Consider the following 16333-nt stretch of genomic DNA (forward strand, 5'->3'; position numbering starts at 1 on the left):
TTTTAACATTTTACCTTTTTTTTATAATTTGATTTTAAATTTAAATAAAAAAATTTTGAGTTTCGCACCCTCGCCCCTTACCTTCTTTGTTTCATAGGGATCGTTTAAAATGTCCTAAATAAGTATATTTTTTGTCTTTTTAAATTAAAAAGTTAAAGGAAAAAAAATAGATGTTTGGGTTAATTTTTTAACTTTTTACGAAAAAATATATATTAAAAAATTGTATAAATAAGTGTGTAGGAGAAATTAGCGATGTAGGCCATACAGGTTGGGTAGTGTAGTCTGGTTAGGAGATGAGAAATAATTGCCTCTTTTTCGGACATTAATTGGACGGTGTTGTTCAGCCCGTGGGGGCCCACCATGGGTCCCGTTTTGCTAATCAGAACCATTCAATGTGTAGAACTCATCGAGTACTATATGTTTGTAAAAAATCACGTTAATTGGATATCGATAGCTATCTGATCATGTTAGTTTTTTTTTTAACTGTTAATTATAACATTATCCATTTTTATACAAAACTAATTTGATCATATAGTTAGCGATATCCGATGATTTTTTCCAGACATATAGTATTGGATGAGTTCTACATATTGAATGGTTCGGATTATCAAAATGGGACCCGTGGTGGGCCCCCACGGGCAAAACATTTCCATCCAACTTAGTGAATATATATATATATGTAATTTTTTTTTTGATTCCTTTCACTGCCTTTCCTTTCAGGTAAGTACCTAGAGTGGTGTGAAGTTGGTTTGTATTTTAATATTATATATATATTAATTTTTTTATATTTTTTTTGGTGAATAGTGATAACTTTTTAACTTTTTTGATAATATTTTGACTTTTTAAATTTTTTTAAAGATCCCAAACTAAGCCTTAAATAAGGCAATTTGAAAATCAAAATTTTGTCTCATTCCCTGTATCAGAAAAAGGAGACTTGGTTATGAAATGGTAGTAATAGGAATGTAAGAAAAATCGGAAAAATCGAAAAAAAGGGAGCAAATCGATTGAACCGGATCAAACCAGTTATATTTGGTCTATTTTTTAACAAGAATCAATCTGTGTGGTTTTTAAATTTGAATTTTTTCGATTTTCGATTCGGTATCAGTTTAAGCACCTTGTGCACCGATCAAAACCAAAACCAACCACTTCAACATATATTGTATATATATTATATATATATAATCTAATAATATAATGATATTAATAAATATAATAAATTATTAACATTAGTTAATTAACCTTATCATCTTTATAACCTAAATTTGTAAACTATTATTATATATAATCTTAACTCTAACTCATTATTCTTGAAACCTTAGTATTTTTAAACTTTTTTTGTTTTTATTTTTGATGATTTAGGAATTGAAAAGTATGCATTAAATGGATGGATTGGATATGTTTAAAATGGTAGACAAATAACCAATTTAATATTTTTATATAGATTAATGATTATATTTAAAAGTGGCTCAAGTTTAAAAAATCCTAAACCGATTAAACCGCACTAAACCGAACCATTTCAATCGGTTCAGTTTAGTGCAGTTTGATGGGAAAAGCGGTCTGTACCGGTATTCAAAATAATAAAACCCACATTATCGATTCGGTGTAATTTTTTACTTAAATACCAACCGTACCGAACTGATTACATCCTTAGGTAGTAAGACAAGCTATATGTATCTAACCAGATTTGGGATTTTAAGCGATAGGTCAAGTTTAACCTTTTTATCAAATTTTTTATTTTATTTTTTTTACTTTCCTTCTTATACTAAATTTTTATTTTCATTAAATTTGATGGAAAAAAAAATCATCTCCAATATTTATTTTTTAAAATTTTTATCAAATTCAAATTTGATGTATTTATCAATTTGATGAAAGACCAAAGATGGTTTTTGAGCACTTCTAAATTTGATGAAAAAAATAGATGAAGGATTGGAAATGCTTTAATGCATTAATATTATGTTGAAAATGTAAGATTAATTACATTTGCTTGTACACTTAGCACATGTTTAATTAGCAAAATTAATAATGAGGAGAGTAATAATTTATAGAGTTAGTGTAAGATTGGTTTTTCAACTGAATTAATAAAATAAATATTTTCTCTTGTTTACTTTGTTTTGCAATAGATATGAAAATATATAATTCAAATTATATACTTGTATTACATTATTAGTTGCATGATGAGAAAATTTCGTCAATTTAGTTGGATAGAATGTTTATCGGGATCTAATCCTAAAAATAAAAATTACAACCAATACAATTGATTGTGAATCTCATATTAATTAGTTGGTATTGAGTTTATAAAAATACATAAAAGTTTTCATTACATAATTTTTTTTTTTTATTTTTTTTTTGATAAAGTGAGAGCAAAATAATCTTTCTATAGTTTTTCTACCTCCCATGTAGAAATCCCATCCTTTGGGATGATGTTATCTTTCACAATTAAACACGAATTACTAATCAAACATGGCCATAGTAGTTCTATTACACTAACCAAATTCATGTTTCTAAGCTTTGTCAAGCATTGAGGGCCACTAGTTATATACAAGAAATTACAATTCAATGGGATGTTTTCAAAATAATTATAAATTAGTGCAATACTTTATCAACTTTAATAATTAAAGTTCTAAACTTTTTTGTGAATTTACAATTATTTTCAAGAGATCCGCTGATTTACAATTTTCCCAATATTAAGTCATCCCAAGCAACTGTCTTGGGCCCCCAATTTTGGAACAAAATAACACTACTAGAAATATCATTTTCTACGTCTATTTTTTTGTGTCCGTTTGTTTTGCGGTGGCAAAAAATCACTTTTCACATCAAAATCTCTTTTTAATTGGACTCGATCGTGTTCTTAAAAATAAAAAATAAAAAAACCCCAAATCATGAAAAACTTGACCCGTCCCCCCTTTTTTTTTCCTTATTTCCCAAATCTGAACTCTCTCTCTCTCTCAAAACATGTCTCTCGCTCGACTCTCTCGCTCGAATCTGACTGTCTCTGTCGCTCGACTCTCACTTTGATAAAGATTTGAAGATTTTGATCGATTGTTGATAAAGATTTGAAGATTTCAATCTGCTGTTGATGAAGATTTCGATCGATTCAGAATTGAGATTCATAATCGGTAAGCCTAAACACTTCTCTTTGTCTCTCTCTGTAATGTTTGACATATCTTCATCGATTCATCTTCATCGCTCGAATCTTACTCTCTGTAATGTTTGACACATCTTCATTGATTAATTTGTAATGTGTAAATTGAAACATTAATCGATTCAACTATTTGTCTCTCTCTGCTCTTCGTACTCTCTCTATCTCTCTCTCTCTCTCTCTCTCTCTCTCTCTCTCTATACATATATCCATGTAATGTATCACCGATGTGTTGTTCAATTACAACAATGTGTAAATTACAACAGTATCACCATCTCACAACGGTGTAAATTACATCTCACAACACATGTATCACTGTAATCGATTAAATGAGGCATTTTTTGGTTCAACAAATATTTTAGCTCGTAACAAATCCACTTGCTCATAATCTCTCTCTCTCTCCGGTTTTGTTTGTATGTTTTTATATGTATCTAATTTTATTTTATTTTTGTCTGTACACGCACGCACACACATATATATACAAACGCATATAAGTAAGATCTAAAGTGCTGTATAGGTTTGATTTTTGTAATTTTTGGAACAATTTTGCAATGTGCTCCTTGGAAATTTTGGTCCGCTTTTTTTTTTAATTTATAATTTTTAAGGATTTCTGATTGAATTGAATCCATATTTAGAACAAAGTTCATTGTTGCTGGGTAGAAATGCTTTACTGTTTGATAAACTGCATAGGAATTCATATTATGGAAACTCTGAGGAAGCCATTACTAACAACCAGTCCTGTCAACAATGTTGCAGACTATGCTACATAAGCTCATCTAAATTTATTTTATTTTATACACTGACAGAATATGAATAATAAATTTATTCAATTCTATTGCCACCATGTAAGGGCAATAAACCAAGAAAAAAAATACCAATGAAACCACCTGCAACTGTTAGGAAGTGTTTTTAAACATAAAAGCTTGTTTTGAAAATTGTTTTTGAAAGAAACATCATGATGTTTGCAAATAAAAAATTACACATTATGCTGATATTGGGGCGATGATGTATGTTAACAATTTTTTGGAGATGATTTTTGGCAATGGAGCTTGATAAGGCTTGGCAGTGACTCATTAAGTCAGGAAGTCCTATAGATGTTGTCTCTTCTCTAAAAAGGTAAATGCAATTTTTCCTTGTCAAAAAATCCAAGTAAAATTTGATTCATATGAGCATTCACCCCAGAATCTAATAACCTTACAAATGAAATCAAATTTTAAAAAGTATACAACTCTTAAAATGCCAAAACACTATCTTAGTGACTATCTTCTTCTTCTTTATTTATTTATGAAAAATCTAGAAATCCCCTAGATGTTGATTTGTGATTATGTATCAATTTTAAGCAGAATTTAACAATCCCAATCAAACAATCAAACAATCAAGACAAAGAGACACAGCGTTTTAACGTGGAAAAAACCACAATTGGACACCTCCAACTGTGATCAAAAAACCACGGGCTACAGCCACAAGAACAATCCACTAAGAAGAATTAAAGGAATTACACAGGTATACTCTCAATTACCTAGCGAATCCACAACGCCTAATTGAACCAACCTCTATGTGCCTCTTCCAACCCCATCTTCACCACGGAATTGTCTTTCTGATGAGCCACTCTGGATTCCACCACAGCTTCAGGCTCGAATTCTTCAGAATACACAACTGAAGAACAACACTCTCTTTTGTATATATCAAACAAACCTTTGATGTACTCTCTTTAAATCATGAGTTGAAAACTCAATAAAAACATCAAAGAAAAAAAAACAAAATATCCCCAGATATAATCCTTAAGAACCAAAAAGAAGATCTGGAGGACTTCAATCAATTACTTAGTTTTGGGAGAAAACCAAGTATTTATAGAGAACCAAAGCAAATCCTAATTTCAGAAGAAAACCAACTCTTTAATCAAATCTGGAAATCTGGATCGCGCGGTCCGCTCGAGCGCCCTTTTCCCCGCTCGAGCGGAGACTTCAAATTCTGTGATTTCATACAGGCTCCACGCTCGAGCGTCGGTTTTGCCGCTCGAGCGGCGAATCACACCATCCAGTATTTTTTTCAGGCGACTGCAGAGATGCTGAGAGCTTCCAATCCCCGCTCGAGCGTCCCTTTCCCCGCTCGAGCGGGAAGGCCAAAACTAGAAAAACTAGAAAAAAATAACATGATCAGACAGGCAATTTGGAATGCATTTTTGCATTTTGCTTCGGGGGCGCTGCCCCTCGATCCCGCCGTGGCGCTGCCCCGGACCCGCCAAGGGGCGCTGCCCCCTGGACCCCCGCGAGCTGACCGGGCAGCTCGATCCCCGTCATAATCAACGAAGTGGCAATCTTGAAAGCTTTATCATCACAAACTTCTCTGAAATGCTTGATTCGTATTGGATTCGCATCTAACAACTCATAGCCTCACTGAAATAAAAATGCGAAATAAAATTACAACTCAAAGGAGTTTTGTCAAACGGGATTGCCAAGAAATAAAACCTAACAATTTATTTAATTTTTAAATTTCCCCAGCTATGAGGATTCAAGAAGACTACGGATTGCTGTTATCCATGGACTGGCACGAATGGCTGCGATCATGGCCTCAACTTACAAGGCATATTTGGGTGTCGGCCTTGGCCCATTATCGGTAGGAGTGTGATAAGCACATGCTGCTATCTAATTAAAATAAACTCGAGCTTTCCGTGGAGTTCTGCATGCATTTCATTACAGCTTATATTATGTTTTACAATTTTTGACAAAGTTTAGGATACCACATCCAGGAAGAGTTGGAGGGCGCTTTTTTATCGACCTTGCAATGCCTTTAATGTTGAGTTGGGTCCTCGGCGGTAATGGGTCATTTGGTGCGTTTCACCTATCTTATAGTCATAGGTTATGCTAAATGAGTTTAGTTGCTTGATTAAAATAATAGAATAATTAAATGATTTTTTTTCTTCTCCAACATGGTTTTGCAGGTAATGATCAGGAATCTTGGTAATTTCCTTTGATGCAAGTTCAGAGGATTCACATCTTTTTTGTCTACAAAATCATGTGAGTTTTTGAAGTGCCATCATTGTGAAATAAAATTACTTTTTTATATAATTCAGTCCCTCAAATGTCTATTATAGTTAGATTGTTGTTTTCTTAAGGAATATTAAAATGTCTATGGCCAATCACTATGTGCACCACAAAACACCTATTTTGAATATGATGAGCGTAAAGCATTTGGTGCTGGATTTCTTATGAAGGCAACCCTATTGCTTCTCAAATAAAATCCTCCACACTAACATATAATGTAATGATACTGTTTCCATTTTTTTATAAAGTAAACTTTGTACTGGAAGATTACTAATATGCTCTCATTTTTATTGGGAACTTAAAGATAAAAAAATAAAATAAAAAAATCATATACATGAAACATTACCCCAACATTTTATTCTAATATATACAAGGAAAATTCTTTTGGACTCCTAAAACATTACCCCAAGATTCATTAGCATCTTTTCCTCTATTTAGAAGGCTGAATTTCATCATTTCTCTTAACCTATTTCGCTACAATTTTGTTGATCAATCTGATATGCCAAGGGATTTGTTTACTGATTTCTAGCTGATTATTTAAAGTATATCAATGTAGACAGTGGTAACCCTTTCCACTTATGTTTACTCTATTAATAAATTCCACCCAGGATTGGTACCTTTAGGTATTTCTGATGCAGAGTGTTCTTCTTTGTTAGTTCATTTGTGTTGAATTAACTCTCTACCTTCTGATACATGTCTTCACCTTGCTGATTTCGTATCACGCCTTTTTTTTTTAAGGAAAATAGCACTTCTTCATAGTTCTTTTTACTCCAATTTAAGTTCATGAATCTTTTGGTTTACTTGGTTGCAGTAGTATCAGTATGTATGATTTCATATGCATGACATATTTGGTTGTTTGCTAGCTGAGAATCTCTATTTATTTATTTATTTATAAATATCATTGATATTTTTTTAACTCGTTTTCAAATTTTGATGATGTGAGTATGTGTTCCTTTTCTCGTGATTAAATTGGTTCTATTATGCTCTATTAGCTTTTTCATGCTCTGTTAGCTTTTTCTTTCTCATCTGGACGAACTTGATTACTTACTACTGTTCGTTGCTTGTCAAAGCTGGATGATTATTACAGTTCTATATGTTCATTCATCTTAAAAAGCAAGAGATAATGCTCCGAGAATTACAAATTGAGAAAATTATTGTACTCAGTCATGAAAAAACTCTATATTTATTGTTGTTGTGTCAATATTTGATTAATGATGGTGTACTTATAGGGTTGGGATCTTGCCTCTATGACCTCTTATGTGCAGACCCCTCCACAAATTGGTATTGCCAACAGAGGGATGGTCAGATGCCTTATTTTGGTAATTCAGCTTTAATGTTCGTCTTTCTTGTTCTAATGTTATTTTTTAATATTTTGTTGTTTCATCAATATTTTTGTCATGCATATATTTTACTTTCCATACCCCTGACCAATTTGAAGTGTGTTTGCTTCATCTCAACTAGACAATACTATGGATACACTATCAAGAATATAATAGGGAGAATTTCGGGAAATCCAATAACATTAAACAATTTGATCTATTTGTATTAGTGTATTGTCCCAAAATTAGTTATTTTATTGCCACATTATATAGTATAATTTTCTTTATATTTTGGAATTAAAATTATGGTTCAAAAGTCTTGTGTATCCTCATAATAGTACCGTACCCTCAACCGACCATCGATCCCATCATAATTTATTCATAAACAAAAGATTTAAACACATTCCCAAAATTCATTAAACATGTTGAAAATCTCACCATGGGGATGCTTGTAGTGGTTGTCTGTCTTGGTGCTGGAGGGAGGATGAGGTGTTTGGTGGAGGGCTAATTGCTTACAATAATATTTTCCTTTTTTTGACAGATTTAAGTTATTTTATACTCACATGAGTTACTGTTCTTGTCAACTTTTGTGTTATCTGTTTTCTTCTGCTTTACTACCTATATCATTGTGAATTCATAACTATTCCCTCCATTGAGTGATTTTTCAAACTCATAATATCTGTCATATGGTTTTGATTCTCAACAAAAGCATACACGTTTTCTCTCATAGTAATTCACTCATCTGCTATAATGACTGTGCTAGTCTTATTGTTCTCTGAATTGTATTATATTGTATGGCTTCTAGTAGAAATTTTCACTTCTATAGTTTGTTTAACGATATGTGTATCTTGCATAATCCATGTCTTATCAATCAGACCCACAAGAGAGGCTGAACAATCTGTTGCGTCATTCAGGCAATGGGTTTTGTGCAAATTGTGGATCTCCTAATCCAAAATGGGTGTAAGTATTATGTCTAATATTTTTTGCTTTTCTTTATGCTTGATCCATCAACCAATATATTTCAATATCAAATGTGCCCTTTTTAAAAAGAAAAAGAAAAAAAAAATTCAAGTTTTGTCTTTCTTATGTTGGTGTTTTCCAAATCATAGTATCTGTTGTAAGTTAATAACACCCATATGATCTGAAGTTGCTTTCAAGGTAATTGAAACTCTTGTTGCAAATCACTGATCTACCATAGAGAGAGGTCACTGACATAGTTTTATTTTGATTATTTCAAGCTAAACACACACATTGAACCTGCCATAGGGAGAGGTCGCTGACATGGTTTTATTTTGATTATTTCAAGCTAAACTAACACATCGAAGTGCATTAAATTTTCAAGTCAAGTTTGATATATGTTTTTGTAGATTTTGTTGAGGGAATAGTTGATATGATCAAGCGGTTGATGTTGGGAGCCAAGTATTATGTTGCTCTTTTTTTCTTTTTCTTTTTTGAAGACTTGAATTTTTTAGTACAGTGTATTTAAGGATGGTAAATGGATATTATAAATTTAATTAATTTGTTAATTTTGTTATTTTTCATTTACAAAAAATTATTTGGTGGTTATAATTGATTTTTTTGTTGTAGCAAACTCATATATGATTTTTTTTAATAAATAATTATTTGCGACAGTAAAACAATGGTCGCTAAAAGTACTTTTAATTTTTTAATTTTTTTTGCGACGGCAAAATAGCTGTCGTAAAAAGTAGTTTAGGCTGTCGCAAATTATTTGCGACCGTTGTTTTGCGGTTTCAAAAAGTATTTGCCACCCCCACATTTGCGTCCCCCATGTGCGGTCGCATAGGCCGTCGCAAAAAGTCTTTTGTGACTGTATTTTTATTATTTGCGACGGCATGTGGCGGTCGCAAAAAAGTGTTTTTTTTAGTAGTGATAAAGCCCCAAAAATGAGGTAAACCTTCTCTTTTTAAAGGAGGCTCAATCTTGTTCACCAAAAAAAAAAAAAAACAATTTATCTTCTTATGCTATAAAATTAAATAGACAAACAATTTGAAACGGAAGTAGTAGTTGTCAATAGACCATTTACCAAGTGGACACGAAACATTAGAAGTCAAACAATTTTATTAAATCGGACAGAAGAGAAATGTATATATCACTAAGAACAAATGCTTATTTTCCAACTCTCAAAATAAAATGTCAATGCTTATTGTCCAACTCTCAAAATAACAAAGGTTTATTTTCCAATGCTTATTTTCCAACTCTCAAAATAAAATGATTGTGGTCTTGAGTTGCACAATCATGCCAATCACAGCAGTAGCCTTGAGAAGGCTCAAATGTTTAACGGGTCAACACAAGCCACAAATATTGAAAAAGCAATACAGTATAATTCTCCGATCACAAATAAGAAGGGCAAAATATACCAACGATAGTTTCTTTGTGGCGGGAAAAAGGAGGAGATATCACCCATTTTTTATATATTTGTTTTTTTGTTTTTTTCTTTCAATTATACTTCTCACAATATTTGTTGAGAGGCTAATATTCGTCATATATATATATGTAGTAAACACGTATATTTTTTCAAGACAACTTTAATCCAAATCCATATGTTAATTCCTATGATTTTGAGCTTTAATTGACTAAAACTTCTCAAGCAGATTTCTTTGAAAATAATAATAATAATAATAATAATAATAATAATGACAACTGACATGTCATTATTCATTCATTGTCACTCATTATTAAAACTTTTTTTTTCTCCTTTGTATTTCTATCATTTCTATTCTCAATCTCTCTTAATCTTCCATTTATTCTTCATTATGTGATCATATCTTGTCACATCTCTCTCATTAACTTTCTCTATCATATATATACATTGTCACATGTTCATTTTGTAGCTAATATATATTTCTTAAATTTTTATTATTTGCATGCAATTCTTTGTGTTTGAGAAATTGTTAAATAAAAATATTTTTTATGAGTGAAAAAAGTTGAAATGATATTTGTTTTTTTTTAACTAAAAAAAATGTGATTTTTTTTTATTATTTTTTATAACAAAAACTAACTTTTTTAGGTTGTTTCCAGATGGTTACCAATTCTTTTGTTTTAATCGCGTATTGTCTGCTAATATAAGAAATGAGCTAATTTTATATAAATGACCTCAAAATTGTTAAGTTTTTAGTTCCTTTTGGTGCCATTACTATTTTGGTTTTGATTGATAACTATATTGTTATTATTTGGACTAATTTTATATTGATAGTAATTTTATTTAACACTAAATTAGAAAATCTGGCAATAAGCACTCAATAAATGATCAAACATTACAAATAATTGAAATAGAGAATAGTGTGGTGATTTATTTAAATACTCTCAACCCAGTCCCCTCACAAATAACTAAAATAGAGAACAGTGTGGTGATTTATCGGAATACTCTCAAGTTCTCAACCCAGTCCCCTCGTGTACCAATTGGTTGACAATTCGATCCAGGTGATGCTGTAGGGATGAAGATGGTGATAAACTTGCTCCAATGGTAGCTGGTGGTGGTACTACATCTTACTGACAAGTTGTAGGTGATAAAATCCAATTTGACTAAGTAACGTCTGGTATAATATCTAGCTGACAAGCAGTGGGTTATGTTTGACTGGCCAAAACAACTCATACCCATGTACTAATGAAACTGATTACACTTTAAAACGAAGTGTAACAAAGCAAATGCAAAGAGTAGAAGGTAATAGATGATTAATCCTAAACGTAAGTGAATATGAAATGCCAAAGGATGTGAACAATCCATTGTATCCCGTTAACACAATAGATAAAATATATATTAGGTTTATCTCTGACGGATCATTAATATCGTATCTTAAGTCTTAGTAACAAGACTTCTACTATCCAAGCCATTGCAATAGTAATTGAGCGTGGTGGCGTGGGAGAAATATTGATACCGACAAGAGAACTGTCCAAACTGAGTTTTAAAATTAAATCCATATAAAATAAAGCCAACAACTATAAACCATTTTCATAATTAGGATATGATTGAAGGATTATTTACCAATAAATCCTACCTCACAAACAATTATACCAATCAATCCCCAATTTAAACTGTTGAACCAATAAGTCCTATTACTAGACAGATTTGTTCCATTTGATCCTTTTTTTCCATCTTTGGTATTGATTTGTGGACGATTGTGCCCTCAGTTTATTGAGTGGGACGTGTTTTATGGGCAGACATTTCCACCATATTTGGTAAGTTGAATGTTGCTTCAAATGATGGGTCAGCCACTTCTTTGTTAGGGTTTGTGGTGTGCCGTCATAGTGTTTGTGCTGTGACGCCTATGTGTTTCGGTGGCATATGCAGCAGTTCAGACCTCGACAATGTCCGTTGGGTTGCAGGTATGTCATGCTTTTTTTGCGATGTTGAGTTATGCGTTTTGTTGATTTGTTTTGTGGTCTAGATTTCACTAGTACGTTGACGTCATCTTACATAACGTGTTGGGCATGTGTATGAATTGGTGTTTGTGGGGTATGGTCAATGCGGGTGTCTGTGGTGGTGCATTAGCCGGGAAGGAGATAGGATAGTGGGTTTCGTTTGGGGGTTGGTTTGTCTTTATGTGGATGTGTTTACAAGGTTTGTATATTGACTGGGATGTGGGCTGTGGGGACTGGATGGTGGTGATTTCGTATGGGTGTTTTGTGTATGTGTATCTGACTGTGTTTTTGTATTGTCACCATTATTAATTTGTGGGTGAGGTTGTGTGACTTTGTCTTCTTATTGAATTTCATCTTCTGAATGTGTCGGCTTATTTTTTGTTACAGCTGATGGATACACATGTAATGTTGATCTGTTGTTACGGTAATACAAATGCCGCTGTCAATTTGGAAGCCCCATTCCGATTTCAGGACTTGGTGAATCATGTGTACGAAAAATTCTCCGGACTCACACCTGCCAATCTGTGTTTTTTCTTCAAAATGCCAGGATACAATAACTTCACATTACAGAATGATGTCGATATGCAGAACATGATCTCTCTTGCTCGATCTTTCCGGTTGCAATGCATTAATGTTATCATTGAGGTACCACGTGCGAGATATTCAGAAAATGTTCACTATCCACACAACAATGTACAGATTAGTCCATGTGTGTCGGATATGTTGTCTGACGAGTCGGATATGGATGACGAACAAGATTGTTTGGACAAATATTGTCCCTACGTCGAGAAGGTTTTTTTGTCTGCTCCATGGGCGAACGGAATTCGAAATGTTGGCCAAAGTTTTGAAGGGGGAGCTGCTGAATTTCGAACAGTTCTTCGCAAGTATGCAGTGGAGTGCGGATTTCGGTTCAAATATATTAAGAATGATTCTGTTCAGATTACAACAATATGCATGATGCACGAATCGAAAGGATGTATGTGGTCCGTACACGCACGTGTGTTACATGCCAATGGATTTTTTTATATACGTAAGTGGAATGGCTTGCACACTTGTGGTGTTTTCGTTCGGACACCAAAAAACCCAAGGGCTGGTTCTGACTTAGTGTTTGATGTCATTTCTGAATGGGTGCGTGACAAACCCCTCACACGCCCCACTAATGTTGTGTACGACTTGAAAAAAGATTACGGCTTGGAGGTTAGCTATCGGGTTGCCTGGTTAGGTGTCGAAAAAGCCCGTAGTGAAATGTTCGATGCACACTCAATCTCGTTTGACCAATTACGTTGGTACAACAATGTAGTTATGACTAACAACCCAGGTAGTTATATCATCATTGAATACGACGAACAACACAACCGTTTCTCAAGGTATTTCATATCATTCAAAGCATGTATTGATGGTTTCGCCCATTGCCGACCAATGCTTTTTTTGGATGGGACGTTTCTAAAGGGAAAATTTAAGGGGAACTTGCTAGCCGTCACAGCGAAAGATGGCAACCAAGGTATGACGTTCTTGTCTTACCATGTGCAACATGTTTCACCACATTCGATCATGTCTGTTTATATGAATGTACACAGTATTCTACAAGAAAATACTCGACTGACCTTTTGACAAATTAATTGCATGCAGGTCTATTCCCTTTAGCCATAGCCATCGTTGATTCCGAAAACACAACAAATTGGGCTTGGTTTTTGGGACACCTCGCAAACGTTGTAAATGGCCAAAGAGCACTAACATTTTTATCCGACCGACACGCAGGCCTGCTGGAATCAATCCCAGTCATATTTCCCACAGCACATCATACATTTTGCTTAGAACATTTGCAACGTAACTTGCAAGACAAATTACGCTACGTTAACAGTTCATACCGCGCGTGTTTGTTGTCGAAATTCCGATCTTGTGCGTATGCACCAACAGTTACTGCATTCAATCAAAAATTGGAGGAGTTCATAAAGGCTGGTCCCAAGGTGGCACCAGCTTTCTTAAAAGATTTACCGCTATAGTACTGGGCAAATGCGTATTTCCGGTACACAGTCACCACTTTTAATTTTACCAAATTTGTACTGTGTCATGCTTGCAATGTCACCATGTATATTTCTATCTAACAAAGTCACTGTATCTATCCCACCAGCGGTGCGCGTTATGGCGAAATGAGTTCCAATGTCGTCGAGTCATTCAACTCATGGATACGAGAAGCACGCCACCTCCCAATTACTCAATTGGTTGACAGTATTTGGACCAAGATTATGCGACAGATGTCCAAACACCGACACAAGGCGCATTCGTGGCCTGGTGTTGTTTGCCCGAAGATGGAAGATCGGTTAGTTAAAGCATACAACAAAAGCAGATCATGGCTTCTAAGTCAGTCCAACAATGAGATTTTCAAAGTCCACTCTTTCCGATCAGTAATGGTTGATGTGGGAAGCGCACATGCTCATGTTTCCAGTGGCAAATCAAAGGGTTCCCTTGTGCTCACGCTGTTGTTGCTATTCGCAACAGCGGACTTGACCTTTATGATTTAGTCAATCCGTATTACCATGTGTCGAAGTACCGGACTTCTTACGCTTGCAACATAAACCCCATACCCACTGTTGAGAAACCACCATTTAGCATTGAAGATTTCATCATACAACCACCAGCTGTCAAACGACCACCGGGAAGGCCCAAAAAAAAACAAATGCTTTCAAGGGGGGAAGAAGTTCAACAAATTAGATGCAGCCGTTGCCAACGTTTGAGGAACCACAACAGGAAAATGTGCAAAGAACCAATTTAGCATTATATGCAGCCACATATTTACAACATTTTTATAGTCATTCTGTTTTAATCAGAATAATCCGGTTTGCCACACACCATGACCCGTAACACTTTTGATGTTTTCAGCATGTTTTCAGCTTTGACAACATTTTCTGTTGTTATGTTAAGATACGTAACATGCAACGCATAAACCTTATTATTATCCTGTTATTTCGTTTTACAAGTTGACGTCTAATTGATTCACAACATTATGGCACATTCACAATTGAAAACCACATTACATAACCATAACACTTCCAACATCTTTTTTCAAAACAGGCCTTACACCACTCCGATATACAACATTTGTTCCCTACAAGTCCGTCTCACATGTACCATGTACAAACAAATAACCCATCAAACATTACAGACATCCACGTAAAAATCCACACAAACACTGTCCGAACCCACGATCTCCCACAGACTGCCCATCATGCATTAACACAATCACCCCACCTAAGGTCGACAAATAAACGCGCACCCAACAAAACCGACATGCCAACCCGCCCAATAATACCCTGTCATTTTCATATTATATCCTGTCATTTTCATATTATACCATCATAGATACAAGATCACCACATACATGACTTACGCCACCTAAAAGCAGTCACACAGTAACACACCACTCAACACAATCAAACTTCACGTACTAATTTCGCTACGTTTCCAAAGAAACTTGGCTACATTCGTCGACATTTTTCCCCAAGTATCATGCACATAACAATGACCGTCAACATACATACACAGCAAAAAACACACCAAATCATTTGTCCAACTAAAAACTTATTTCATTCAAAACCCATGATAAGTACTGCACAACGACTGTATGTTAACACCAAAAAACAGACGTACAACAACTGCAAAAACCAACAACCAAAACTACTAAATATATGTTTCAAAACTAAATAACTACACGAGAATAACAACCTTTCTAACAAAAAATTGTCATATGAACATTTCACAATTTTTTTTTAATTTAATGATAATTCCATCAGCCAAATAAAGCACCAACAGAGATATATACTATATTAACCCCCGCACCGGATCATTGACGAAAGACTTCACCATATTTGCACGCAACACACTGCAGTTGGAACCTTGCAGTGTCTGTTCCACATCCCAATGGTGCACATACTGTCGCATTATAGCACACATAATTATCCCACAGTCAAGCCTGCATTGAACAACATTTACGTTAAATCACTAAAACTGTACGAAGTACACAAAACTACACACCCACACAATAGGTCACCACATTCACAACTACCACACCTACGATTCTGCTTTTTGCTGTGGGCACCTACTCACTGCCTCTAGCGCATGGTCGAAATCAGCCTCGATGCTAAGAACATTCATTCCCAACTCAATCAGCGACTGTTTCATGACGTTCGTCACCCCTTCCTTCTGCCACATATACAAAACACATACAAGTATGAACACATAAATTCCACCCACACATCAATAAGCATTACTTAACAACTTACCAACAAAAGCGCTTCCGTGTAATGCACGTCTACCCTCTCCGTACGCTGCCGCATCGGATTGTAATGCTTCTACTCACCGCTCTCAGTATCGTATACGACAAGTGTCCAATGTCCATTATGGCACATCGGGAAATGAATGAACCGACACATGGTACCGGCAGAAATATTCTT

At 34.4% G+C, this 16333-nt stretch overlaps 1 long non-coding RNA gene across 3 annotated transcripts; it reads left to right on the forward strand.

Annotated features, from left to right (window-relative positions):
• The first annotated feature begins 2741 nt into the window (after positions 1 to 2741).
• Positions 2742 to 9032, forward strand: LOC114297854 (uncharacterized). 3 transcript variants are annotated; one of them, XR_014365243.1, is made up of 5 exons: positions 2742 to 3116; positions 5641 to 5755; positions 5889 to 5954; positions 6081 to 8462; positions 8870 to 9032. It is a non-coding gene; the product is annotated as an uncharacterized LOC114297854 (long non-coding RNA). The 3 variants fall into 3 exon arrangements; XR_014365242.1 differs by lacking the exon at positions 2742 to 3116 and adding an exon at positions 3329 to 4255; XR_014365241.1 differs by lacking the exons at positions 2742 to 3116; positions 5641 to 5755 and having other exon boundaries at positions 5790 to 5954.
• The last annotated feature ends 7301 nt before the right edge of the window (positions 9033 to 16333 follow it).

Source organism: Camellia sinensis, chromosome 3 (assembly GCF_055761805.1).
Source record: "Camellia sinensis isolate YWXY chromosome 3, ASM5576180v1, whole genome shotgun sequence".
NCBI lineage: Eukaryota > Viridiplantae > Streptophyta > Magnoliopsida > Ericales > Theaceae > Camellia > Camellia sinensis.